The 26,687-nt window shown below is 49.3% G+C and overlaps 1 pseudogene; it reads left to right on the top strand.

Moving 5' to 3' along the window:
* The window catches only part of LOC125973649 (janus kinase and microtubule-interacting protein 3-like), a 112,095-nt pseudogene that overhangs the window by 18,988 nt on the left and 66,420 nt on the right, over positions 1-26,687 (top strand).

Genomic DNA, 26,687 nt, shown 5'->3' with positions numbered 1-26,687 from the left:
ATTAACTCCACCGGAATCAATCTAATTTCTGTACGACGCCAATCCCTCTCAAGTCACCCGAAGCTCGTGCCGAGTAACTCAATTCGAGGCAGGACTTCGAAGTGACCGCATCGTATTGATGGCTCCCCGCTAATGTTTGAAGTTCTTATTCGTTACGGATATTTTTTAGATGTCTTTGTTAAGACCTCAGGGATTCGTTTGTATAGCGCACCCAAGCACTAGTTTTGCCGAAGTAAATGTTGATACGGGTCCGTTCCACTTGGTCGCTCATGCAGCGAGCCGACCAACTTTTTTATTCGAAAGAGAATCGAATTAATAAAAGTGTGACAATAATAGCATTTAAGAAGAAAATTAATGCACTTTATATGATTAATTCTAACTTCGTACACGTAGATCTAGCACTTAACCGTCGGAGTTCTTCACCCCTCTTAATTGCTTTAAAAAGAATAACAACTTTCTTAAACCGGATAAAAATGTCGTGCTCTATTTAGATTTGCCCAATAATTACTTTAGAAGGCAAGTCTATTTTTTGATCGTGTCCCGTTTAACTTTTTGACGCGGTCCGACAAATTTAGGAACTGGGCCGCGCCCGACGGACAATCCAAATACTTTTATCCTCCTCCAACTCCAATGATTTATTTTAACCGTCGTCGTTATGTTATTTAAAAAAAAAAAATGAATTTTCAACCGAATTTACTTTTAACGAAATCCACTCTTCCGAAAGTTATTTAATCCTCTAACTTGCTCGGAGTTACTTTTTACGCGGCCCGTCTAAAAGGGGAAGCGGGCCTGAGCCTTTCAAATAGTTAAATAACTTTCCGTTCTACACAAAACCAATAATCTGATTTAAACACTTCCTTTAATTTATTCAGACGAAACAACTTTCGAACGGATCGAAATTCACTTGTGGCTCAGATAACTACGGAAGTTATTTAAGTCTCTAACTTGTTCGGAGTTCCTTTTTACGCGGCCCGTCTAAAAGGGGAAGCGGGCCTGAGCCTTCGGTTGCATATTCAGTACAAATCCGCGCACAACGAAGTAAGTAATATACAAAACACATTTATTGTAGTAACATGGAATAGAATTACAAATCTCAATTACTCCAGAAACTGAACAATTTCACTCACTGATACCCGTGTTAATAAAATCATTCAATCCCAGAACAATTCGATTGCAAAACACAGTTCATAAAAAAGGGAAGAGGTAAATACCAGCTGCGTGCTATTTTTGGTGGAAGCAAAGTCGAGTGATCAGTTCGATCTTGCTTCTAAAATCCAAATTAGAGAAACAGGCTGGCCACGAGGAAGCCGGCGGCCCGATGACTATTCCCCCCTCTCGCTAAAATACATAAAAACGGTCATCCTCACCTAATTCCTCGTTTAAAGTTGTCCAGTCCAATTTTTGGGAGTAAATCCAAGTTAATTTCAGTCCAGCGATCCTGCGTCTCACACAAAGATCTTTGGGACTTTGGAAAAAAAATCTTGAAACTCCTCCGGGCCTCTTCACGTATGAGCGCTCTTTTGGGGGAAAAAGCCCTGAAGCTGCTCCTGCAGGACCTTTTATAGACCTCTCCGTCCCCCCCCTCCCCTTTCTTTTCTCCTGTACTTTCCCTATAGGGTAAGACTGCCCAGTTTTCCCACGCCTATAGAAGGGACTGGCCAGCTTTCTCACGCCTATAGAGGGAACTGGCCAGTTTTCCCACGCCCATAGAGGGAACTGGCCAGTTTCCCCACGCTTGGTTATCTGTGGCCTTCAGCAGCTGTTTCCGCCCTGACCACGCAGGGTGTGCGACAGCATGTCCTCGGGTTCACCCTGCCTGAACACCCTGTTCTTGAAGTCAAACACGCCGTTACAGAAGGCTATGATGTTGGGATTTGTGTTGAGGCGCTTCGACGTAAAACAGTTCAGCGCACTCGCGCATCACGCTCGACTTGAACGGTGACGAACCCAGCTGTGCAGTGGTGCGGTGAAGCGCTTTGAGGTACCCCTCGTCGGGCTGCGGCACCAACTCAGCCGCCACCATGGACAGGTACTTGTTAAGCACCGTGTGTATGGGGCCTGTCTCAGACGATATTAGGCTACGCACCACGTTCATACCCTTTTCGTTCCACACAGAGCCCTGGAACTTGTACCACACTTCGGTTTTGATGTTGGCACACACATAGTGTGTGGCCAGAGCACTGTACATGATATTTGCCAGCCCCACGTGTGTCAGCTTGAGCCTGTCGGTGGCCATCCATCTCTGGTGCGTCCACTCGTCGTACTCCTGGGAACTGTACTGCTTGGCCAGGTACCGCAGTGTGCCTATTGTGTACATATTGGGCCTCATCTGACGCTCCCACATGTCATGGCACGTACCCGCATCAAACTTTCGAGCACATCTAGCGCTGAAGGACATCCACAGCCGCAGGCCGTCCTGGCTGCCCTCAGTGAGCTGGTGGAGGCAGAAGCCTACCTTGAGCCACACGTTACGGTCTTCAGCCGCGCGCTCGGGCAGCATATTCACCAAACGCTCGATGTCCGTAAACCTCGTTCTGTCCTGAGGGGCGGGCGTCTCTATTTCCATGGGCTGCTGCAAGAGCCGCTGTTGCTGCTGCGGGGCTTGGGACACGGTGCACACGAGCCTACGCTTGTACCTGAAGCGACCGTACGGCACGACCGACAGCATCTTGCCCAACAGCGTAACGGGCGCCTCGTCAGGGCCGACGGCCAGGTTGCCCGAGCTCGGGAAGCGGTAGCCATCCCATGGCGCTCCCTCGACGGGTCGCCCGTTGGCCTCATACTGGCCTGTAACGGTGTACGCCGTGCCGTTGGGCTTGCACGCACCGTACAGCAACCAAGCATTGCTACAGCTGAGGGTGTCTACGTCAGGAAACTTTGTAGCCAGGGGCTTTATTATGTATTCTGCGCATGAAGTAATAACCACCTGCAACGTTTGGTTTAGGTTTTGGGTGCATTTTTAATTTTATTGCTTAAATCGCATTTTCTGGACGAGCTGAGCACGTTTTCTGAAATGTGCTCCTCCCGTCACTCTGGTTGGGTGCGCATAGTAAAAAGTGCTCTTGGCAGGTAGAGAGTGCCGCGTTGACCACTGCGCATGAAGAAACGACCATCTGCAACGTTTGGTTTAGGTTTTGGGTGCATTTTTAATTTTATTGCTTAAATCGCATTTTCTCGACGAGCTGAGCACGTTTTCTGAAATGTGCTCCTCCCGTCACTCTGGTTGGGTGCGCATATTAAAAAGTGCTCTTGGCAGCTAGAGAGTGCCGCGTTGACCACTGCGCATGAAGAAATGACCATCTGCAACCTTTGGTTTAGGTTTTAGGTGCATTTTTAATTTTATTGCTTTAATCAGATTTTCTCGACGAGCTGAGCACGTTTTCTGAAATGTGCTCCTCCCGTCACTCTGGTTGGGTGCGCATAGTAAAAAGTGCTCTTGGCAGCTAGAGAGTGCCGCGTTGACCACTGCGCATGAAGAAATAACCACCTGCAACGTTTGGTTTAGGTTTTGGGTGCATTTTTAATTTTATTGCTTAAATTGCATTTTCTCGACGAGCTGAGCACGTTTTCTGAAATGTGCTCCTCCCGTCACTCTGGTCGGGTGCGCATAGTAAAAAGTGCTCTTGGCAGCTAGAGAGTGCCGCGTTGACTGCTGCACATGAAGAAATAACCACCCCCAACGTTTGGTTTAGGTTTTAGGTGCATTTTTAATTTTATTGCTTAAATCGCATTTTCTCGACGAGCTGAGCACGTTTTCTGAAATGTGCTCCTCCCGTCACTCTGGTTGGGTGCGCATAGTAAAAAGTGCTCTTGGCAGCTAGAGAGTGCCGCGTTGACCACTGTGCATGAAGAAATGACCATCTGCAACGTTTGGTTTAGGTTTTGGGTGCATTTTTAATTTTATTGCTTAAATCGCATTTTCTCGACGAGCTGAGCACGTTTTCTGAAATGTGCTCCTCCCGTCACTCTGGTTGGGTGCGCATAGTAAAAAGTGCTCTTGGCAGCTAGAGAGTGCCGCGTTGACCACTGCGCATGAAGAAATAACCACCTGCAACGTTTGGTTTAGGTTTTAGGTGCATTTTTAATTTTATTGCTTAAATCGCATTTTCTCGACGAGCTGAGCACGTTTTCTGAAATGTGCTCCTCCCGTCACTTTGGTTGGGTGCGCATAGTAAAAAGTGCTCTTGGCAGCTAGAGAGTGCCGCGTTGACCACTGTGCATGAAGAAATAACCGCCTGCAACGTTTGGTTTAGGTTTTGGGTGCATTTTTAATTTTATTGCTTAAATCGCATTTTCTCGTCGAGCTGAGCACGTTTTCTGAAATGTGCTCCTCCCGTCACTCTGGTTGGGTGCGCATAGTAAAAAGTGCTCTTGGCAGCTAGAGAGTGCCGCGTTGACCACTGCACATGAAGAAATGACCATCTGCAACGTTTGGTTTAGGTTTTGGGTGCATTTTTAATTTTATTGCTTAAATCGCATTTTCTCGACGAGCAGAGCACGTTTTCTGAAATGTGCTCCTCCCGTCACTCTGGTTGGGTGCGCATAATAAAATGTGCTCTTGGCAGCTAGAGAGTGCCGCGTTGACCACTGCGCATGAAGAAATAACCACCTGCAACGTTTGGTTTAGGTTTTGGGTGCATTTTTAAATTTATTGCTTAAATCGCATTTTCTGGACGAGCTGAGCACGTTTTCTGAAATGTGCTCCTCCCGTCACTCTGGTTGGGTGCGCATAGTAAAAAGTGCTCTTGGCAGCTAGAGAGTGCCGCGTTGACCACTGCGCATGAAGAAATGACCATCTGCAACGTTTGGTTTAGGTTTTAGGTGCATTTTTAATTTTATTGCTTAAATCGCATTTTCTCGACAAGCTGAGCACGTTTTCTGAAATGTGCTCCTCCCGTCACTCTGGTTGGGTGCGCATATTAAAAAGTGCTCTTGGCAGCTAGAGAGTGCCGCGTTGACCACTGCGCATGAAGAAATGACCATCTGCAACGTTTGGTTTAGGTTTTCGGTGCATTTTTAATTTTATTGCTTAAATCGCATTTTCTCGACGAGCTGAGCACGTTTTCTGAAATGTGCTCCTTCCGTCACTCTGGTTGGGTGCGCATAGTAAAAAGTGCTCTTGGCAGCTAGAGAGTGCCACGTTGACCACTGCGCATGAAGAAATGACCATTTGCAACGTTTGGTTTAGGTTTTAGGTGCATTTTTAATTTTATTGCTTAAATTGCATTTTCTCGACGAGCTGAGCACTGAACACCACACAACATTCATATATCATTTTCAACTCAAGTTTCCTGGTAGAACAATCCACCAATTCAAAAAAAACTTAACTAAAACAAACAACTGGCAAATTAATCTGAATTTTTTCTTTGTTTTTAAATTTGAAGAACTCAATCTCTCAGATTTAGCTTGCTGGGCATGTTGGGTCTAAATACGATTAGACATTAAATCACTCGCTGGAATGAAGAGGAGAAGACAACCAGAACAGGTTTACTCGCGAGGAGAACGATAGAGCAAGCAATCTCAGTTACAACCTCCACCAGTTCTGAGTCCTTACTCCACGTGCCCCTCTTTTTAATGTTATGGTTGCCCTGGTTACAGAGGCGTTGCTACACTAAAGGGAGGGGGGATTGTGTCTGTAGCAACGCTGATTAGAAAAAGAATGTAGTGTGGTGTGAATTAGCACTTCGCTGTTGGCTCTTGACCCCCCGCAGAGGCCGTCCGCAGCTGTCTTCCTTCACAGTTGGCTGACTTGTCCTCGAGGTCAACAAATACCCTGATGCACGTTGATTGCCGCTTTGCTGTGGAACAAATGCAACTAGACCTTTGCTAACTTTATCTACTTGGTAATTAACACACAATAGTAATAAGTAACTTGTCCTAAACATTTCAACACACATTAAGCAAACGTGAGGTAACCGGTATGCAGTTCCTTAAACAAACATTGAGTAAATATGGGATAACTTTTATGCAACTATTTCTAACTGTATGTATCCCTTAACAAAGAAAAACAGGTCTGATAAACTACAATCTATGAATCAAACCTACATCTATATAAAAGGAATGAAGTTCCTGTGAATCAAACAAAGAACATGTCACCTATGCAATTAAGCCCCGCTCATTGTTAGTGAAGGACTCTTACGGGAACCAAAACACACAGACAACATAAGGACAGGAAGGATACAAATGGCTGACAGGGATCAAAAGACATCCCTATCACATAAAAGGAAGAACCTAGATAAAAGGAAAATATAAACTCGTAAAGGCGAGGCCTCCAGCTCTGGCAGGCCAAAGCTTTACTTAAAATTATTCCAAAACTATCCAGAAGGTGATTGGCCCGGCCGCAGTCCGTCTGCTCCTTCCAGACTCCATGAAGGTTCATCCCACGTTCCACGTGTCCCGTGTGCGGCCCATCCATGAGAGCGCGTTGGCGCCGGCGCCCGTTCCGCCGCCGCCGCCCCAGCTCGTCGATGGAGGCCCGGCTTACGCTGTCCGCTCCCTGCTCCGATCGCGGCGGCGTGGTCGGGGCCTACAATATCTCGTGGACTGGGAGGGTTATGACGACGCGCACCGCTCCTGGGTTCCGAGCCGCTGGATACTCGACCGTTCGCTCATCACGGAGTTCCATCGCTGTCATCCGGACCAACCGGGTCCTCGGCGCGGGCGCCCGAGGAGGGACGAGGGGACCAGGGGTGAGGGTCCGGGGAGGTCTTGCCCACCGGTACCGGGGTCTTCTGCCCCCGCGCCCGTCGAGCCGTCGTCTGGCGAGGTGTCGGACGTTTCAGCGGTGTGCTGACCAATCCACCTGGCCGCCCGGGGTATTGCCTTCCTTTTGTTTTTTTGTTTTTTTGTGTTGTTGTTTTGTTGTTTTCGGTTCCTGGGGACGTCGGGAGCCGTCCCTTGTGGGGGGGGTTCTGTCACGTGCTGGTGCCACCTGCGACGGGACCACGCCCCCCCCTGTCAGTGGAATCACCGTCACCTGCCACGGGTTCATGGACAGCGCTATATCAGCGCCGCAAGCGCAGAACCGAGTGCCAGTCTGTCCCTTGATGCTGCTTCGCTCATCAGTCCCGGAGAAACTTGACTCGCGTGACTATTCGAAACCCCCGCAGAACCGTTTGTCCTCTCCAGCTCGATCGCCGCTCCAGCGCCGGCTGTTCCCATCATCCCCTTCCAATAAAGTCCGTCGTCACGCACTTGGCTGTACTGTCCGATCCTTAACACTGTAGCTACTACAGTTTTGTGCATCGCCGTGGTCTGAAATAAGAAATAGAAGTCAACACCTTTCCGGGGAACTTCTCGCTTTTTAAGAATCTCCCCTGCCATCTCTCCTTGATAGTTCCATGCTGTCACTGGGATGTCATCTAGGCCAATTGCCTTTCCACTCTCCATCTTTTACAAATGTCTGGGTATGAATTTTATCTATATTTATTTTTCTCACTCATTGGCGGCCCCACAGAGGGACTTGTAGCGGCTCCACAGAGGGACGTGGTGTGCCATCAGAGGGACCCTGGTGGCATCAACGATTTTGGTGACCTCAGTAAAACTGAGGTCAACAGAGGGAGTGAAGGAATGAGGTCGAAATACAAAAAGTCCTGCCTCGCTACAAAAACAGATATCCTCAAACCTCATTGAATAAAGTACATAAGCAGACAAGTATATTCACATATTAAATAAATAAAATAACCATTTTAAGCATATAATTATACCTACTCACCAAATCAATAAAGAAGACATAACTAGACATTTTTGATAAGTGGTGATGAGAAAGGTTTTTATAACTTTATGATCTGATATATTTCTGAGGACTTTGAAATAACAAATGACTTTTGATATATTGCCTAAATAGCTTAATGACCCTTAAGGAACTGTGGAATGCATGCCTGATGTTTTTTCTCTGAATCATGGACACGGCCAGAGTCGTCTTGACCGTTCAGTACTTGATTGTATCTTATGTTTTGACTAATGCTAGACGCCAGTTTTTGATTACTACTGAACGCTCTCTGCACAGAGGGAAATAGTTTGCCTAACAAAGAAAAGATATAGTTGAATGAGGTACGACAGTGTATGTCCAAGATTGGAGAAGAATGTTCACAGGAAGGTCACGTGGAGATAAAACCAGAAGGTGCCAGAAGGAGCCACCCAAAGACTCGGCCAAAGATGATCGCCAAGGCCGAAAGACGGGAGAGAAGACAACAGCCCCCCTCCACACACACACACCAACAGCCCCCTACCTACACACCGAATCGCCCATAACCAGCACCACTCCCATGGAAGCAGACTCTCCTTCGAACTTGCCCCACCCCGAAGACTCATCGCCCATCAATCCCGGCCCACAATGTGCTACTGAATATAAAACTGATCTAAGAACCTTGGACTTTGCCTTTTCTGAATGGAGACTTTCCGCTCTTGAAGGGCCCAGCGCTGTATTGTACTTTCCTGAAAACAGAGCTTTTTGAACAAGAATTGTGATTGAACTCAACCAATCTGTGTAAGTCTAATTTCTGCTTCAGTGTCTTTGCATTTTCCTAAATCTGAAGAAATCAAACGAGCATGCAGTGAGTAAATTGGATAACAGGTGATTGGCAAAGGCTTTTGCCGTGAGGCGCAGATAACGCGCTCCCTAAATTGTGGACAAAATCCAACACCATCCATTTTATTACTCAGGTATTTTCAAAGCAAATTAATATTGTTGCATTCATTAACTTGCTTTAAAATGACAGCACAATATAATTAAAAGGTGACACTATAGCAATGTCAAATGTGTTCATTTAAGAAAAAGCCACACACATTTTGTAATCAAATCTTTCATAACGAGAATGATTTGAGTGAATTGATTTGAATGAATAATTGAGAAGAAATTTCAGTTCTGAAGGCTCCTTTTGTCCCAAGCAAAGTGAAAGGTGGTGGGATAAAAATTGTAACAGGAACGCTATAAAAAATGTCAAGCCGTGAATATTTGTGCCCCCCTCCCATTTTGAGAACGGTGAGTCCTGGACATCGACTGGCTTTTTTTCTGTCTTCCTGGGGGTCTGTTCAGGTAGTGTGGCAAATTTGAACAGGTTCCCTCATTCCTAGGCCAAATTACAGGGGGGGGGGACATATCCTCATGGCGGCCCCGTGAGGATATGTTCCCCCCCCTTATTTTGAGAATGGTGAATCCTGGACATCGACTGGCTTTTTTTCTGTCTTCCTGGGGGTCTGTTCAGGTAGTGTGGCAAATTTGAACAGGTTCCCTCATTCCTAGGCCAAATTACAGGGGGGGAACATATCCTCACGGCGGCCCCGTGAGGATATGTCCCCCCCCCCCCCTTATTTTGAGAATGGTGAATCCTGGACATCGACTGTTTTTTTTTCTGTCTTCCTGGGTTCTGCTCAGGTAGTGTGGCAAATTTGAACAGGTTCCCTCATTCCGAGGCCAAATTACAGGGGGGGGGGGGGGAAACAGTTACAAACTTTATGCAGAAGTGAGAGAAAATTGACACAGTACAGCCCAAGGGCAGGTCTCGAACACTTGTTCCTTCGTACCAGAGGTACTAACGTTACCACTCGACCAAAGACTCGTGACTATGGCAGTGACAGCAGAGCAACACACGCTCACCTCAAGAGTGAAAGGTGCCTTCAAAAACTAAAACCTAAGTGCCACTTTGCCCGCCTCCTACCTCAGCCCAAATTCAGTCTGACCAATCAGAGCGCAGCTGAACTTGGCCTGACAACGCTAATCGGAAGGCAGCATTTCAAATCGACGACACCGTGCACACTTTTCCTCCCACTGATCACAGGACCCCTCGGCTGCATAACCGCGCCCCCTTCCCAACCAATCGGATTTGCTATACGCGAAAACGACGCCAATGGGCGGAACTTCCACCAAAATTTAAATCCGTGGGCGTGGCTCGCAACAGGAAGTAGGAAAATGGCGACATTGACAAACACACAGCGGATGGTAACACGACGACTAAGAAGAGAAATATTTTTATTTTCTGCTTGCAACTGGACTGTCCAGAGCGTACACGGTAAGTAACACTGTTAGGGTTTTACAGAGTATCCTTATCGTATGATTATGTTGGAATGCAACCGGTAATGAATAAGATAACTTGTCCCATTCTACACAAGGTCGTAAAACACCCCCTGATATGTTTTGACTAGAGCACAAGGGCTTCCTATTCAGTCCACTCATGCCCCCACGCTTTCTCTTAATAAATATGTCCTTGCATTTGGGAGAGTTTCAGACTTCACTCCTTCAACGTGTGAACTCTCCACCTGCTGGTGTCTAAAAGAACTTGCTTGTCTCGTGTGTGGTTCTTGCGAAATAAGTTGGAGTGAGCAAATCTCTAACAAACACTCATTGTGTTTAAGGAGATTTACATTTGTGTAGTTTGACTAAAGTTGTCGATGTCGCTAGCATTCGCTGTAATAGCACTAGCAGAAATGTAGCCGCGTTGCGTTGTACGTGTGAATATTGGTCGAGGCGAAATGTTAATGTTTAATTTCATTCCTTTAGGTTCCACGGTGTTTGTTGGCTGTAAGTTTTCCACTGTAGATTGAGTGTGGGCACTCTCAAGTTAACATATGTGATTATACTGCCTAATCTATTACAGAGTATGTTGTTGCCAAGTAATGTAGAATAGATCCAAAGTAGTAATCCAGAATAGTTTTGAAAAGACCATTAGAATAATAAACAAATCTGATTACCTTGAATATAATAACAAGCTAAGTGTTTAATATGTCCTAAGAAGTCAAAATGGGCACCATCATGTGGTGAAATTTGGAAACACATTAAATAAATCTTAGTCTTAAATAAGCCACTCCTTCTCAAACAAGTAAACTCTGCCCATTTTGCGCAGTAGATGTTCTGTTAATATCTAGTATTTATACAAAGTCATAATTTAAATTGCTTTCATTTAACTAAACGTTTAATACTTCCTATCAGGTCTCAAGTCAAGATTTGGCAAAATACAATTTCAGCAAATCCAATTTTGCCAGGGAACAAAAATAGATTGAATAAACTAAATAAGTCTTCTTCCCATTAAATAAATCAGAAAAGTCTGTTTTGTAACCAGTCCTCTTCAAACAAGCAAAGTCTGCCCATTTTGTGCCGTAGATTTTGTGTTTATGCCTAGTATTTATACAAAATCATAATTTAAAGGACTTCATTCCTTCATTCACTTTGGAAATTTGGAATTGCAGCACATCAAATTTTGCCTGGGAAGAAAAGTAGATTAAATAAATTTAATAAATCTTACTACTTCCCATTAAATAAATTAAATACGTCTTACTTGTTCCCACTCCTTTTCAAAAAAAGTAGTTTAAGACGAGGGCCCTTCACTCAACCTTTAACCCTATTTATTCACCTTCCAGGCTAAGTGTTAAAGGCTAAGTGTTAAAGGCTAAGTGTTAGAGGCTAAGTGCCAGAGGCTAGGTGCCAGAGGCTAGTTTTTGTGGGCTGAAGTTTTAGTGGGGTTCGTGTGAATACAATCCAAAAGAATACAACAGAATACAATACAATAGAATACAATACATAGAATAAATTCAATAGCTCTTACTACTTCCCATTAAATAAATACGTCTTACTTGTTCCCACTCCTTTTCAAAAAAGTAGTTTAAAACGAGGGCCCTTCACTCAACCTTTAAAGGGCTAGAGACACCGGTATATGTATAAATCGGTTTTAGTTAGCTTATGGGCTTATAAATATAAATTGACGCTCGAAACAACGAAAAGGAAGCTGTTGCTCTGAAAAATATAATTTAAATTTGCCGCACAGACGAGTTTGACCGGATCGAGCCGCCAGCCGGAAGTGACGTCTCATGACGTCTCAAGTTGTACGCGTTTAGCTTCAGTGAATGTAAACAAAAAGAGAAGAGGGGCCAGCGCGGAGACGTCGGGCCAGGTTTGCGGCCAACCCAGCTCGCCTAGCCGTGCCTTCCATTATCCTGGCGTACGTTCGTTCGCGGGACGACAAGATGGGTTGAGTTCGCCTAATAGGATCCACGAACCGGACAGTGTGTGCCTGCTGTGTGCTCGTGTTCACAGTGGCCTGGTTGACTCATCTTTCCGGACTCTGCTGTGCATCGGGAGCGGCTAGCGTGCTATCACTCTTATTGTTCATCTTCTTGTTTTATTTTTCCTGTGTTGTTTACTTGTATGTGCGTTGTGAACTCTGTCTTATCTTTCCGGACTCTGCTGTGCATCGGGAGCGGCTAGCGGGCTATCACTCTTATTGTTCATCTTCTTGTTTTATTTTTCCTGTGTTGTTTACTTGTATGTGCGTTGTGAACGCTGTCTTGTCACCCTGGGATAGTGAGAAACGTAATTTCGATCTCTTTGTGTGTCTTGACATGCGGAGGAATTGACAATAAAGGAGACTTTGAGACTTTGACTTTGAAAAGTATGTCGAAGCGTGACGGGAGGGGCACAATTCAGAAAACGTGCTCAGCTCGTCGAAAAAAATGCGATTTAAGAAATAAAATTAAAAATGCGCCTAAAACCTGAACCAAACGCTGCAGATGTTCATTTCTTCATTCGCAGTGGTCAACTCGGCACTCTACTCTTTTTACTATGCCAACCTAACCACAGTGAGGCACCATTCAGAAAACGTGCTCAGCTCGTCGAGAAAATGCGATTTAAGCAATAAAATTAAAAATGCTTATAAAACCTAAACCAAACGTTGCAGGTGGTCATGTCTTCATGTGCCGAGATCAACTCGGCACTCTAAAGCCCCCAAGAGCACTTTTTACTTTTTACTATGCCAACCTAACCAGAGTGACGGGAGGGGCACAATTCAGAAAATGTGCTCAGCTCAGCCCAAGTGAACTGCTAGATTCATCATATTCTGCGTCAAAAGAGGTTTCTGAATCGGATAAAATGATGCTAATATTGCCGCTAGAAACGGAGCTGTCGCTATCATCTGCCATGTTGTTTGGGTTTGTTGACATCCAGATGTACAACTTGTGACGTCACAGTAATGGCGCCGCCAGTTTGGCTTCGTGCGGGACCCGATCGATGAACTGGCATTTCATTTCAGCTGTATTCTTAGTAATCGGTGTCCATTTTTAATTTCCAATGCGGCAAATGTGTTCACTTTATACATTCTATCAAATTCCGTTCTAATTGAAAAAAAAAAAGGGATGTCTCTAGCACTTTAACCTCAACCCCGCACGTCACATTGTGTTGTATCTGTGAATGTTGGTTGTGGCCAAATGATAGTTTTCTTTCATTTGTTTAGGTTCACCGATGTTTGTTGGCTATATGTTTTCCACTGTCAGAAGGATGAAAATACAAGGTACAACGCTTGGACGTGGGCGAAGATGTCACCGGTGAGTCCTTCCTTCTTATTTATTCACCTTCTAGGTGCTAGAGGCTAAGTATTAGAGGCTAAGTGTTAGAGGCAACACAATACGAACAACACAACACAATACGAACAACTCAACACAATACGGACAACACAATATGAACAACACAACGCAATACAAACAACACAACACAATACGAACAACACAACACAATACGAACAACACAACACATTACGAACAACACAACACAATACGAACAACACAACGATACTGGACTGAAAAACACGATACCGCACTGAACAACACGAACACAATACCGCACAGAACACAATACCGCACAGAACAACACAATACCGCAAAAAACAACACAATACCGCACAGAACAACACAATACTGCACAAACAGTTTTAGATAATATTACGTCGCAGTCTTGTGACGCGGACATGACGTCAATAGGCGGAACTCGCGGCAAAATTATAATCCTTGGCCGTGGCTTGCAACAGGAAGTAGGAAAGCGGCAATGCTGGCAAACAAGACACAGTGATTAGTAACACGACGACTAACAAGACAAATATTTTCGTTTTCAGCTTGCAACTTGACCGTCTAGAGCGTACAAGGTAATTACAACTCATTGTTTTGAAAAATACGTTTTTTTTTAGCCCTGAAAAGCGAGGAGTGTGGCGTTTGGGAGGAACGTCGAACTCGGCGTCTGCTTCCAGCCACAGACGCCAAATTTCGACGATTATTTCGACTGGTCAACGGTTGTAAATTATTGCGTTGATTAAAAACTTTATTTTACTCTACTCTTAACTTTGCCGTTTCAGATATGCGGGTATTACATCGCAGGCATGTGCCGCGGAAATGACGTCAATACGCTGAACTCTCGCCAAAATTCAAATCTGTGGGCGCAATGGCCTTGAGCGAGACAGCGGATACAAACACGACAATTATCAACAGAAATATCTTTATTTTCTGCTTGCAAGTGGACCGTCTAGAGCGTACACGGTAAGTACAACTCATTGTGTTTAAAAAGATTTACGTTTGTGTAGTTTGCGTTGCGTTGTATCTGTGAATGTTGGTTGAGGCTAAATGTTAATGTTTAATTCCATTCCTTTAGGTTCCACGGTGTTTGTTGGCTGTATGTTTTCCACTGCAAGAAAAGGCTCGTATCATTGACCAGGAGCTACAATGGTGAGTACCCCTTTCGTCCTCAAATTATTTAAACACTTCCTATTTCATGTCTAACAGTACTCGATTTAACAAATAACCATAAATAAATACAGTGTGGGCACTCAAGTTAACATATGTGATTATACTGCCTAATATGTTTGTCACAAATATGTCACTAATCACTAATATGTTTATTTGTTTGTCACAACACCATCTTAACAACACCTCTTAACAGCTCCCAGCTGTTTAGTTGTGGAGAAAATTTTATCCTCCCTGCCTGTTAGTCCTCGCAAACGTACTTCTACTCAACTCTTCAGCAATCGATTATTTCCCTTCATCTACATAGAGACAGAACGATGGTGTCTTAAACGTCTCATTCATTTCACCAAATAACTTCACGCATGTGGATAACGGCCGTCTCGGTCATGTTATGTTGCGTGATGCAGTTTTGAAGAACCAAATGCATTTATTCAATGAATAAGTCAAGCTATGTCTATGTTTATGATGTTGTAAGTTACGGTACCGATTGAAGTTGAGTCCGAAGCCAGTGGAAAACAGCGCTGCGTTTGTGCTCTCCAGGTACAAATGTTGTGATCTCTGACCGATGACCGGGTGAGACTCGAGTAAGAGATGTCCAAACGAGCTCCGGCAGGGCGGGCCAAGGCAAAGCGAACGGACGCCCTTCAAGCCGCCAATGACGAGCTGAGAGCCAAACTGATGGATGTCCAGTCAGAACTTCAGCAGGAGAAGAACAAGGTGAAAACCTCAACAGAGAAACACTGCCTGCCTCCCTGCCTGCCTCCCTGCCTGCCTGCCTCCCTCCCTCCCTCCCTCCCAGTTTTCCCGATGTAGATTTGACATGCGTGTGCCATGACTGTGTCAGCCTACATCAACAAATGCACCGAGGACGTCAGCACCACTAAGAATATCATCACCCGGGGCAACCAACGACCCTGGATGACTGAGGAGGTTTGTCAAACGCTACGAGCGCGGAACTCTGCCTTCAACTCTGGCGTCAAGGATACACTGAGGACAGCGAGAGCCAACTTGAACCGTGCCATCAGAGTAGCGAAGCGAGACCACAGTTGAAAAATTCAGGATCGTTTCCACGACGCCAACAACACCAGGGGTATGGGGCAAGGCATACGGCCGATTACAGACTACAACTCACCCTCCCCCCGGTGGGTGAAGTTGATGCTGACTTCCTAAATGGTCTAAATAACTTCTTTGGGAGGTTCGAGGCACTAAATGGCACTCCAGCAGTTAAAACTGTCCCCCATCAGGAAGAGGAGGTACTCTGCCTTGACTCCGCCGATGTGTTGAAGACTGTTGGGTCTAAATACGATTAGACATTAAATCACTCGCTGGAATGAAGAGGAGAAGACAACCAGAACAGGTTTACTCGCGAGGAGAACGATAGAGAAAGCAATCTCAGTTACAACCGCCATCAGTTCTGAGTCCTTACTCCACGTGCCCCTCTTTTTAATGTTATGGTTCCCCTGGTTACAGATGCGTTGCTACACTAAGGGAGGGGAGATTGTGTCTGTAGCAACGCTGATTAGCTAAAGAATGTAGTGTGGTGTGAATTAGCAGTTCATTGTTGGCTCGTAACCCCCCTGTCAAACGCACCTCTCGGATTAAGGTGCCCCCGGCTTCCCGGTAACGGGTTTGTTTTAGCCGGGTTCGGAGATTCGTCCGTAATCTAACCACCCGAGTTAAATTAACTCCACCGGAATCAATCTAATTTCTGTACGACGCCAATCCCTCTCAAGTCACCCGAAGCTCGTGCCGAGTAACTCAATTCGAGGCAGGACTTCGAAGTGACCGCATCGTATTGATGGCTCCCCGCTAATGTTTGAAGTTCTTATTCGTTACGGATATTTTTTAGATGTCTTTGTTAAGACCTCAGGGATTCGTTTGTATGGCGCACCCAAGCACTAGTTTTGCCGAAGTAAATGTTGATATGGGTCCGTTCCACTTGGTCGCTCATGCAGCGAGCCGACCAACTTTTTTATTCGAAAGAGAATCGAATTAATAAAAGTGTGACAATAATAGCATTTAAGAAGAAAATTAATGCACTTTATATGATTAATTCTAACTTCGTATACGCAAATCTAGCACTTAACCGTCGGAGTTCTTCACCCCTCTTAATTGCTTTAAAAAGAATAACAACTATCCTAAACCGGATAAAAATGTCGTGCTCTGTTTAGATTTGCCCAATAATTAATTTGGAAGGCAAGTCTATTTTTTGATCGTGTCCCGTTTAACTTTTGACGCGGCCCGACAATTTTAGGAACTGGGCTGCGCCCGACGGACAATCGAAATACTTTTGTTCTCCTCCAACTCCAATGATTTATTTTAACCGTCGTCGTTATTTTATTTAGAAGAAGTAAATTTCCAACAATTCACTTTTAACGAAATCCACTCCTCCCTTAAATATTTACGAAAGTTATTTAATTCTCCAACTTCCTCGGAGTTACTTTTTCCGCGACCCGTCAAAAAGGGGAAGCGGGCCTGAGCCTTTCAAATAGTTAAATAACTTTCCGTTCTACACAAAACCAATAATCTGATTTAAACACTTCCTTTAATTTATTCAGACGAAACAACTTTCGAACGGATCGAAATTCACTCGTGGCTCAGATAACTACGGAAGTTATTTAAGTCTCTAACTTGTTCGGAGTTCCTTTTTACGCGGCCCGTCTAAAAGGGGAAGCGGGCCTGAGCCTTCGGTTGCATATTCAGTACAAATCCGCGCACAACGAAGTAAGTAATATACAAAACACATTTATTGTAGAAACATGGAATAGAATTACAAATCTCAATTACTCCAGAAACTGAACAATTTCACTCACTGATACACGTGTTAATAAAATCATTCAATCCCAGAACAATTCGATTGCAAAACACAGTTCATAAAAAAGGGAAGAGGTAAATACCAGCTGCGTGCTATTTTTGGTGGAAGCAAAGTCGAGTGATCAGTTCGATCTTGCTTCTAAAATCCAAATTAGAGAAACAGGCTGGCCACGAGGACGCCGGCGGCCCGATGACTATTCCCCCCTCTCGCTAAAATACATAAAAACGGTCATCCTCACCAATTTCTCGTTTAAAGTTGTCCAGTCCAATTTTTAGGAGTAAATCCAAGTTAATTTCAGTCCAGTGATCCTGCGTCTCACACAAAGATCTTTGGGACTTTGGAAAAAAAATCTTGAAACTCCTCCGGGCCTCTTCACGTATGAGAGCTCTTTTGGGGGGAAAAGCCCTGAAGCTGCTCCTGCAGGACCTTTTATAGACCTCTCCGTCCCCCCCCTCCCCTTTCTTTTCTCCGGTACTTTCCCTATAGGGTAAGACTGCCCAGTTTTCCCACGCCTAAAGAAGGGACTGGCCAGCTTTCTCACGCCTATAGAGGGAACTGGCCAGTTTTCCCACGCCCATAGAGGGAACTGGCCAGCCTCCCCACGCTTTGTTATCTGTGGCCTTCAGCAGCTGTTTCCGTCCTGACCACGCAGTACTTTCCACCAAATGCACAGCTAGTGGTAAAACCTTTCACTTCCCCTTTTCACCCTTGACCTAATTTATGTCACGCCACTATTCTCATAGTGACGGGTTTCTTGATCGAATTGACAAATAATATTGCTTAAAGCGGTTACAGAATACATTTTTAGCCAAGCAAAGAAATAAAAATAAAAATCACATTTGTTCTTCCCCAAACAACTTATGTCACGCCACTATTCTCATAGTGACGGGTTTCTTGATCGAATTGACAAATAATATTGCTTAAAGCGGTTACAGAATACATTTTTAGCCAAGCAAAGAAATAACAATAAAAATCACATTTGTGCTTCCATGCGTGACTCACAGTCTGACACCGTGTTCCTTTTTTATATCCATTTTAACCGGTTTAGCTTATTCTGGCCCCTCTATTGGTCTCCCGTTTTGGTCTGGCGCCATCTTTTGGACAAATTTGGAATTTCAGCTCTGCCAATTTCTTCCTGTGAACAATCCATATTCTACCATTTGCACCATCTCTACCCCCATGTTACATGACACCCCGCAGAGGTCGTTCCCTTTCCTCAACCAGCCGTCTTCTCTCACAGTTGGTTGACTCAGAATCAGAATCAGAATCAGAAAACCTTTATTGTCATTCTACATAGTACAATGAAATTGGAGACCTCCATCCAGTGCATGAGGTAGACATAAGTAACAGTCAAGTAATCGACTAGTAGAAAAGTAGATGAAATAATCAGAAACAGTAGTGCGGACAAAGTGCAGTAATAGTGCAGGAGGAAAGTGTCATCAGTGTCGGCTGGAGTTGAGGGCGGCTATGGCTCGGGGAAAGAAACTGTTTCTGAGTCTGTTTGTCCTGGTCTTCATTTGCCTGTAGCGTCTTCCAGAGGGCAACAGGTCAAACAGGGCGGAGCCAGGGTGGGAGCTGTCCGCTGAGATGGCCTTAGCCCTGCTGAGGCAGCGGGTAGTGTAGATGTCCGTAAGGGAGGGGAGAGGGCGGCCGATGATCCTCTGGGCTGCCTTCACCACTCTCTGCAGCTTCTCCCTGTCAGCGGCGGTGGAGCTGCCGAACCATACTACGATGCAGTAGGTCAGTAGACTCTCGATGGAAGATCGGTAGAAGGTCAGCAACAGGTCGGTGTTGAGGTTGTACCTCCTGAGGACTCTCAGGAAGTGTAACCGCTGCTGAGCCTTCTTGACGATGGTGGTGATGTTCTCTGACCAGGAGATCCGGTCAGAGATGTGGACGCCCAGGTACTTGGTGCTGTGGACCCTCTCCACCTGCTCGCCGTTGATGAAGAGGGGAGTTGGCTCAGGGCTGTGTCTTCTGAAGTCTATGATGAGCTCGTTGGTCTTCTTGGTGTTCAGAGCGAGATTGTTCTCAGAGCACCAGTCGACCAGCTCCAGGACCTCCTCTCTGTAGGCTACCTCATCGCCATTGGAGATGAGACCGACCACAGTGGTATCGTCGGCGAACTTGACAATCCGGTTGTGTTTGTGAGCCGGTCTGCAATCATGAGTGTAGAGGCAGAAGAGGAGGGGGCTCAACACACAGCCCTGTGGGGAGCCGATGCTCAGCGTACGGGTGGAGGAGAGGCGGGAGCCAACTCTCACAGCCTGGAGTCGGTTGGTCAGAAAGTCATTAATCCAGGCACATGTGAGAGAGGGGAGTCCGAGAGTGTCCAGCTTTGTGGTGAGTCTGTCCGGGAGGATGGTGTTGAATGCCGAACTGTAATCCACAAAGAGCATCCGGACATAGCTCTGCTGCTGCTCCAGGTGGTTCACCGCACAATGGAGGGCTACGGCGATGGCGTCTTCTGTGGATCTGTTGGTCCGGTATGCAAACTGGTGGGGGTCGAGGTGTGGGGGAGGGGAGGGGGAAGATAATCCTTGATGTGCTGAAGAACCAGCCTCTCAAAGCACTTCATGATCACCGGAGTGAGGGCCACTGGCCGGTAATCATTCAGGCTAGAGATGGCCGACTTCTTCGGCACTGGGATGATGGTTGAGGTTTTCAGGCAGGGCGGGACGGTTGCTAGGGCCAGGGAGCGGTTGAAGATCGTGGTGAAGGTGGGGGCGAGCTCCTCAGCGCATGCCCTCAGCACCTTGCCGGGGACCCCATCCGGGCCTGTGGCCTTTCTGGGATTCACTGTAAGGAGCACCTTTCTGACCTTGTGCTCCTGAACAGTGAGTGGAGTGATGTCAGAGCTGGGTGGGGGAGGGGGCAGGGCAGGGACAGGGGAGTGCTGCTGGGATGTTCCAAACCGAGCAAAGAAGCTGTTTAGCTCCTCTGCCAGCTGTGCGCCTTGGTCTTCGACTTGAGCGGCACTGCCCCTGAAGTTGGTGATCTCCTGGATGCCCTGCCACACCTTGCGGCCATTGTTGCTGGACAGGTGGGACTCGATGCGTTTTCTGTGGTCCGCTTTCGCCCGTTTGACTCCTCTCCTCAGCTCAGCTCTGGCAGCGCTGTACAGAGCTCTGTCTCCTGACCTGAAGGCGGTGTCGCGGGCTCTGAGGAGAGAGCGGACCTGGCTGCACATCCAGGGTTTCTGGTTAGGGAAGACCCGGATGGTTTTGGTCACAGTCACATTGCTGGCGCAGAACTGGATGTAGCCCAGAACTGTGTCTGTGTGTGTCCCCAGCTCCTGGTGGTCGAACAGGTCCCAGTCTGTCCGTTGAAAACAGTCTTTGAGTTTGTGGAGTGCATCCTCAGGCCAGGAGGTGATGGTCCTTAAGGTGGGTCTGAGTTTGCGTCTGAGGGGGGTGTAGGCAGGGAAGAGCAGGAGGGACAGATGGTCTGATTGCCCGAGGTGGGGGAGGGGGATAGCTCTGTATGCATGTTTGATGTTGGTGTAGACATGGTCCAGGGTGTTCTCACCTCGTGAAGCACACTTTACGTGCTGGTGGAAATTCGGCAGAACAGTCTTTAAGTTGGCCTTGTTAAAATCCCCCGCTACAATGTGGAAGCCATCAGGGTGAGCCCGTTGTTGTTCACTCACAGCTCTCAGCAGGAGAGAGAGTGCCGTGCTTACGTCAGCGTCGGGTGGAATGTAAACAGCAATGACGATAACAACAGCTAGCTCCCTCGGGAGGAAAAAAGGCCGGCACCTGACTGCCATGTACTCGAGGTCCGGACAGCAGTGGCTGCCTACGATGGTCGCATTGTTGCACCAGTTTTCGTGCACATACATACAAAGCCCCCCACCTCTGCGTTTACCGGAGTCCAATGTTCTGTCCGCGCGTAGCAGGGAGCGGCTTGCTAGCTGCATGCTAGCATCGGGGATATCCGGGCGCAGCCAGGTTTCGGTTATAATAATCACACAACAGTCCCGGACGTAGTGGTTTCCCGTGAGCTGTAGATCCAGGTCGTCCATTTTATGCAGCAGGGATCTGGCGTTGGAGAGAAACAGGCTCGGGAGAGGCGGCTTGTGCGGTTGTTTACGTAGCCTTAGCATTAGGCCAGACCGACGGCCTCGCTTTTGCTTCCTCTCTCTTCTCCGCCTGCGTCGCCTCCCAGACCCGACAACAATCCACGGAGACCCCGGCGGTCTCGCAATCTCGTCTGGGATGTTGTGCTTGCGGTGAAAGTCACTTGAAATAGGTATCCGTGCTTGGTGACCAATGTCCGTGAGCGAGTGGAAAGTGTACTTGGGATTCCCAGTACAGAGTGTGCCAAAGAGTGAAAATAAAAAAGTATAGGCAAGGAAAAAAGAGCACTGGCGTGGAGAGCCGTAAGCCGCTGCGTCCGTGCGCGCCGCCATCTTGGAAAGACAGTCCTCGACTGTGATCAAATACCTTGAAGCACGTTGATTGCCGCTTTGCTGCCGAACAAATGCAACTAAACCTTTGCTAACTTTATCTACTTGGTAAATTAACACACAATAACAATAAGTAACTTGTCCTAAACACCTCAACACACCTTAAGCAAACGTGAGGTAACTGGTATGCAGTTCTTTAAACAAACATTGAGTAAATATGGGATAACTTTTATGCAACTACTTCTAACTGTATATAACCCTTAACAAAGAAAAACAGGTCTGCAATCTATGAACCAAACCTACAGCTAAATGAAAAGGAATGAAGTTCCTGTGAATCAAACAAAGAACATGGCACCTATGCAAATAAGCCCTGCTTATTGTTAGTGGAGGCCTCTTACGGGAACAAAAACACACAGACAACATAAGGACAGGAAGGATACAAATGGCTGACAGGGATCAAAAGACATCCCTATCACATAAAAGGAAGAACCTAGATAAAAGGAAAGATAAACTCGTAAAGGCGAGGCCTCCAGGTCTGGCAGGCCAAGGCTTCACTTAAAATTAATCCAACAAAGACCCTGAGGAGCGTCAACCCCCGTAAGGCCCCTTGCCCCAACAACATTCCTGGGCATGTGTTCAGGGAATGTGCAAGTCAGCTGGCTGGGGTCATCACAGACATTTTTAACACCTCGCTGGGCCAAGCCACAGTGCCAGCGTGCTTTAAGACTGCCTCCATCATTCCGGTGCCGAAGAAACCTCAAATGACCTCATTTAATGATTACCGGCCTGTTGCACTGACTCCGATCATGATGAAGTGCTTCGCGCTGCACCGCGCTGCACCGCGCTGCACCGCGCTATGGTGCTGTAACGCGCTGCACTGCGCTGCACTGCGCTGCACCGCGCTGCGATGACAGGGCGCTGCACCGAGAGGGCAACGTGTCGAGAGGGCGCGCGCGTGCGCTGTGCGGAAGGGCACTGTTCCGAGAGGATGCCGCGAGGAGAGAGCAGCGCCCACTCGGCGCTGCTGCCTATTGGTGCGGCACCCTCTTGGTGCAACCCCTCGACACTGCACGCGCACCTTCTCGGCGCAAGGCCCTCTCGGCGCAGGGCCCTCTCGGCAGTACGCCGAGAGGGCGCGCGCCGAGTGGTCGCTGTGTTGCATCAAGAGGGAGCTGTGCCGCGGCAAAACGGGCCACACGGCGAGAAGGCACCGCACCTAGATGCCACGCGCCGTGAGGGCGCCACGCTGAGAGGATGCTGCACCCAGAGGGCCCTGCACCAAGAGGGTGCTGGAACGAGAGGGTGCGCGTGCTGTTAGCGCTGCGCCTAGAAGGCGGGCCCAGGGTGCGCCAAGACGGCGCACGCGTGCTGCACCAGGAGTGCACTGCGTCGACAGCACAGGCACGCTGCGCCGAGAGGGCGCGCTGCGCTCATTGAATGTGCGCGCGCTGCGTTGCGAGTGTCTAGAGGGCGCCGTGCTGCATCAAGAAGGCGCCACGCTGCGATGACAGGACGCCGCGTCTCGCCGTGCCGAGAAGGCGCTATGTTGCGTCAAGAGAGCGCAGCTCTGAGTGGACGACACGCTGAGAGGACACCGCACCGAGAAGGCGCCACACCGACAGTGTGCGAACTGTGCAGAGAAGACACGAGCCCTGCGCGCATTTCGCGTGCTGCGCCGGCAGAGTGGACCGAGGGTGTAACGCACCGAGAGGGCGCCGCGCTGAGAAGGCAACGTGCCGAGAGAGTGCCGCGTTGCGCCGAGAGAAAGCTGTGTCGTGCCAAGAGAGTGACACGAGGATGCCGAAAGGTTGCCACGCCGAGGGTGCCGTGCTGCGCCACATCGACAGAGAGCCGCGTCGATAGGGTGCCGAACCATAGCGAAAGCGTGCGGCACGGCGCCACGAGGACGCCGCGGATAGAGGGAGCCGCTGCGAGAAGGCGCCGCACCGAGAGAGGTCACGGCGGGAGGGCGCCGCGCCAAGAAGGCGACTGCATGTGCCGCGAGAGGGCGCCCTCGCAGTGCCCTCACAGCGCCCAAACGCTGCGGTGCAGCACCCTTTCGGCACAGGGGGGCGCCCTGTCATCCCAGGTACCTCTTGGCGGGGCACGGCGCCCACTCGCTGTAGCACCCTCTCGGTGCAGCGCACGCACCCTCTCGGCGCAGCGGACTCTCGGCGCAGTGCGTGCGTGTCCTCTCGGCGCACACTTGGCGCGGCTTCTCGCAGCAGCGCTCACAGCGCGGGATCCCTCTCGTCGCAGCGCTCTCTTGACGCAGCGTCCTCTTTGCGCAACACCCTCTCGGCGCAGCGCTCTTGCCGCACAGCTCCCTCTCGCCGCAATGCACCCTCGTCCCGCCATCACAGCGCAGTGTGCACAGCGCGCATATCTCGCACAGCGCATGCAGCACGCGCGCCTCCTCGACGCAGCGCGGCACCCTCTCGGTGCGGCACTCTCTTGCCGTGCGCTCTCTCGACGAGGCGCCTTCTCGTGGCGGTGCCCTCTATCCACGGCAACCTCGTGGCGCCCTGCCACACCCTTCCACCATGGCGCGGCGCCCTATTGGCGCGGTTCTCTCTCGGCGCGGCGCAGCAGGGCGCCCTCTCGGCGCAGCAACCTTTCGGCATCCTCACATCAATCTCTCGGCGTGACACAGCTTTCTCTCGGCGCGACACAGCGCTCTCTCTGCACGGTGCCCTCTCAGCGCAACGCCCTCTCGGCGCGTCACACCCTCGGCCCACTCTGCCGGCGCAGCGCGCGGAGCGCGTGCAACGCTCGTGTATTCTCTGCGCAGTTCGCACCCTGTCGGTGCGGCACCCTCTCGGTGCGGCGTCCTCTCAGCGCAGTGTCCAACCAGAGCGGCGCACCCTTGACGCAACACGGCGCCTTCTCGGCGCGGCGTGACACGGTGCCCTGTCGGAGCAGCGTGGCGCCTTCCTGGTGCGGCACGGCGCCCTTTAAACACCGTGCCCTCCCGGCGCAGCGCACGCGCGTTCTCTGGGTGCAGCGCATACTCTGCGCAGCACGCTTGACCTGTCAGCACAGTGCCCACTCGGCACAGCGTGCCTGTGCTGTCGACGCAGTGCACTCCTGCTGCAGCACGCGTTCGCCATCTTGGCGCACCCTGGGCCCGCCCTCTAGGCGCAGCACTAACAGCACGCGCACCCTCTCGGTCCAGCACCCTCTTGGTCGAGGGCCCTCTGGATGCAGCGTCCTCTCAGCGTGGCGCCCTCACGGCGCGCGGTCTCTAGGTGCGGTGTCTCTCGCCCCAAGGCCCATCGCCACGGTGCGGCTCATTCTCGGTGCAGCATGGCGACCTCTCGACGCGAACCCCCTCGGCGCACCGCTCGGGCCCTCTAGCTGCTGCGCCCTCTCGGCGCCGCGCAGTGCCGTTTCGGCGCAGCGCTTGCAGGTCAGCGCTCGCAGCGCGTGCACCCTCTGAACGCAGGGCCCTCTCAGCACTGCGGCGAGAGGGAGCACGAGCTGCTAGCGCGGCGCTTGCAGCGCTGCGACAAAAAGGCACTGCGTCACACCGCGCCAAGAGGACGCCGCGGCGAGACCCGGCACATTATCCTCTCGGTGCAGCCCATGTGCCCTCCCGGCTCATTGCCCACTCGGCGTAGCGCTCTTGGCACAGCGCCGAGAGGGAGCCTCGCCAAGTGGGCACTGCGGCGAGAGAGCTCGCGTGCTCCGCCGAGAGGATGATGCGCCAAAGGGCCCACACGCTCCGCCAACAGGGCGCCGCGCCGAGTTGCCGCTGCGGTGAGAGGACTACCCGCCATGAGGGTGCTGCGCCATGAGGGCGCTGCCCGTTTGGGGCGCCCTCACGGTGCACTCACGGCACCCTTTGCAGCACCCTCGTGGCACCATCTCCGTCTCTGCGCAGCGCCAACTCGGCGCAGCACCGTCTCGGCGCAGCACGCGCGCGCGCCCTCTCGGCGCCGAGAGGACCTAGTGCTAGGAGGGCCCCGCGCCTAGAGGGCGCGCGCGCTGTGCCACAAGGGCCTGCGCACTCCACCGACAAGGCGCCGTGCCGAGTTGGCGCTCCGCCGAGAGGACTACGCGCAATGAGGGTGCTGCACCATGAGGGTGTCGCCCATTTGGGGCGCCCTCCAGGCTTTGCAGCACCCTCGGGGCGCCCTTACGGCCTCCTCTCCGCCTTCTCGGCGCAGCGCCAACTCGGCACTGCGCCGCCTCGGCGCAGCACGCGCGCGCACCCTCCCGGCACCGAGAAGACGCAGTGCCAAGAGGGCCCTGTGCCGAGAGGGTGCGCGCGCTGCGCCAAAACGGCCCGCGCGCCCCGCCGACAGGGCGCCGCGCCGAGTTGGCCAGCGCAGCGCCGACTCGGCGCAGCGCTGTCTCAGCGCAGCACAATCCGTTCCAGAAGGCGGTTCGAGAAGTGAATTGGTCAAATTCCGAATCTATTTTTCCCATTACAAATAGTGGAAAAAGATTTAATCCGTTCCAAGACTAAAACAAAACACCTTTTTTAAGCATGTTTTAAGTTGGACTATTTTGTCCGATCACGCAACTGCAGCGCACCACCAAACGCGCAACCTTAGGACGCCGCCGACGGCAACACTGCATTATTCAAGAAGAAAATAAGACAAATATTCTTAAAGTCCTTATGTACAAACCAAAATTTAAGTCGACCTCAGGGTGCAGGGAGCTTAATTTGGTCTGATCAGGCAACCGCAGTGCGCCGGGCACTATCTGTCGCATTGCTTTAAGAGCATCTTTGTGTTTCAGGATGGCTTTACTGCTCCCACTTGCTTTCTTTAGAGGCATGATTGGAGTTTAATACAATCCTCAAAGTAACGAAAATACAATAACGAGCGGAGTCCGTCTGCATCCGGGCCGTGCAGTCCGATTTTCTCGGGTCCTTTCAGCTCATCTCGCGAGGGTCGACCGCCGGATTTTGTTTGACAACCGAAGCAAAGAAATCTCGAATTTTTCGTTTGAATTCTGATT

Source organism: Syngnathus scovelli, chromosome 10 (assembly GCF_024217435.2).
Source record: "Syngnathus scovelli strain Florida chromosome 10, RoL_Ssco_1.2, whole genome shotgun sequence".
Taxonomy (NCBI): Eukaryota; Metazoa; Chordata; class Actinopteri; order Syngnathiformes; family Syngnathidae; genus Syngnathus; species Syngnathus scovelli.
Note: the sequence above shows the minus strand (reverse complement) of the source record. Positions and strands in the feature narration are given on the sequence as shown.